At 42.8% G+C, this 2,770-nt stretch overlaps 1 pseudogene; it reads right to left on the bottom strand.

The window, feature by feature from the left end:
• Positions 1–324: 324 nt before the first annotated feature.
• LOC101704945 (oxysterol-binding protein-related protein 9-like) lies at positions 325–2,398 on the bottom strand (annotated as a pseudogene).
• Positions 2,399–2,770: the final 372 nt, after the last annotated feature.

The following is a 2,770-nucleotide window of genomic DNA, read 5'->3' on the forward strand; positions in this document are numbered from 1 at the left end:
ATTTACAGATGAGTATTTATGAAAAACCTGCCATCAATGTGTATCTGTTTATGTGTGTGTGTGTGTATGTATATATGGAACCCAAGATACATAAAGTAGGAAACACTTGGTATGTCATATCTTAAAGGCAGAACTAGAGTGCAGAGTATGAGATTTGGGTTTATAAATGCTTTTCAAAGCATGGGGTTTGGAAAAGAGCAGACATCTTGTTTCAAAACCTGAAGGTTTTCTCAGGACTGAAGTCAAAATTGTAACTGCCAGAGGAAAAAAGCTTTTCCTGCTTTAATTGTTCATCTGCATCAGAAAGTCCAGTATCCCTGAGATAGAAACCACTGCGGTAAGAAGGGAGCAATAGGTTCTCCCAAAGGAAGATTGTTTGTTGCTTCATTAGGCGGAGGTACCACCTGGGTCATAAGGTGTGAAATCTGTGTTTCCCAACCTAATGCTTCGCAGCACCAAGAGGTTTCAGTAATGGTTCATCGTAAACCCAGCATTCTCCATCTTCATGGCATAACCTTGTCTCCCACTGAATTTCCTTTTCCTTTCTTTCTCGGGCTTCTGCTCTTTGCCTTTCTTCAAGTCTGTGCTTTGCTTCAGTTGCTGCATCAATGACTCTGATTTTTAAATTGAAAGTGACATCCTTCCAAAGGCAGCGAGACTCACACTCATTCTGATCTTCCAACTTCCTCACTTTCTTCTTGATTATAGGCAACTTCTTAATATCTACAAAGACTATATTTTCCCCTGTTGCATACTTTGCATACATTATACCATTCCATTCCCCTTCAACTGAACAAAATGACTTCTTATCATTTGGAGAAAAAAATCTCAGCAGTAATTCTGTGTTTCTTGCCCCCATAGAAAGGTTTAGTGTGGAAGACGATGTTTGCACTATAGCCTGTTTTGGAACAATTAATACTGCATTCTCCTCCTAATTCCACCCAGGGCACTGTGAGGACAGATCTTCCATAACCATTAGGGAATGTGAGGATGTAATGTTCGTCATAGTCTAGACACGAGACACAACCCTGCCCTATGTTGTGCACCCCAATTGACATCCCAAGGAACTTTGATTTGGTCCAGATGTGAGCATTGAATTGTATCTTCTTGTTAAAACACTCATCGTAAAAGGCTGAAACTGGTGGATGATGGGAAACCTGCTCAGCTATGAATGTCACACTGTTTTTAGAAACCCAAGGAACAGGTCCTTCTGAAACTAGCTGTGTGTTCTCTTCAGTGTCATTTGGTAATGTCCAGTGACACTGAAAGATCTCACCCAAAATGGGGTTGTATGGCTTTTTGGCAACTGATCCTTTCCTTCCTGCTTGAAAGGCTGAGAGGTACCATTACTTCTGGTCACTAATGCTCACAAACAGGTCCAGATTTGCAAAAAAGTCTGCATACATTTCTAAAAGAGATCTTCTTTCAAGAATAAATGTTGGAGGCCGGGGATTTAGCTCAGTGGTTTCACCGCCTACTGCACAAGCGCAAGGACCCAAGTTCGATCCCTGGTACCAAAAAAAGAAAAGAGTAAAAGAATAAATGTTGGAAGAACTACCTTAGTAAGATCCATTCCGACCCTAACCTGTGACAAGAGGTGCATGATGACACTCTTGTGCTCCTCCACGGGCCCTGCCTCCCCGTCTTCATCTCTATCATCATGTGAATCAAAAAGGTCAGCATCACTTGTTCCATTGGACATGGAAGAACTCAGCGATTCCATGGTGTCTGGGTGCTTTAGGCTATTTCCCGAGCTGCTGTGGGTCAAGACTGATGCAGATCCAGAAGAATCTATTAAGTGCTTTGGGGATGAGCTGCTTTGATGGAATTCATCAGCGTCATAGAACTCATCTTCGCTGCTAGAGTACGAGAACTCTGGGACTGTATTTGGAGACAAGTTGACATGGCTTGGAGAAGTCAGACTGCTACTAGGTGGTGAATCCCCACTGCCTGTATTATTTGGTGTTAGAGTCTGATGATGTCCCAAGGTAGCTAACACAGGCCGAACGGGTAGGGAAGATGGACGCTGCTCTGATTTACACAACTGAGCAGGTTCTGGAGGTAAGACAGTCTGGGAAGGCATTGTGCTGATCACAGGCACCAAGGTACTAGGCTGCTATATTGCATCTACAGGATTAATAGTACTTAGAAGTCCATCTGTGTGCTTCTCCACATTACTCTGGTCTTTAGCAATCTGCTGCAACACAATGCATTGTTTAATTGATTCTACCATGCTATTTGTTGTCTCCTTGAGAGTTTCAATTTTCTTTCTCTGTTCATCATCTTTACAGTTTTGAAGCTTGTTGTCAAAAAGCTTTAGTTCTATCAAGATCTGTAGGTAAATATCAGCCTCTGTCTGTTTCTTGTCAAAGTCTTGGACACTAGGAACAAAGCCTGAATCTAAACCTTAGCTCATAGTTTGTAGAAGTTTCAGTCCATAATCAGCTGGCTCCAAGGCAGGGTGGCTTGGCATAGGGGCTTCACAGAGGACAACAGTTTGTGGCAGCCACAAGGTAGCAAAAGCCTCCTTAGGGTCATTGATCCCAGCAAGAATGATGATGACTCACCTTGCCTGCTAACCCCTGGACATAGTATTCTCAAGTGCCAAAGTGAGATTTGTAGATTGTATTTCAAGGCTACCCTTACTGTGTTTCCTAGTAAGAATACACTCTTGGGGCTCTGAACCTCTAGCTCTATGGAGCTCAAAACTGTGAGAATAGGAAGCGTAAGGTTCCCCAGTGGATCACTGGAGAAATGGTAAATGGGGCCA

The sequence above is a fragment of the Heterocephalus glaber genome, unplaced genomic scaffold (genome assembly GCF_053883595.1).
Source record: "Heterocephalus glaber isolate CG9 unplaced genomic scaffold, H.glaber_assembly_v1.0 deba00001504, whole genome shotgun sequence".
NCBI classification, from domain to species: Eukaryota; Metazoa; Chordata; class Mammalia; order Rodentia; family Bathyergidae; genus Heterocephalus; species Heterocephalus glaber.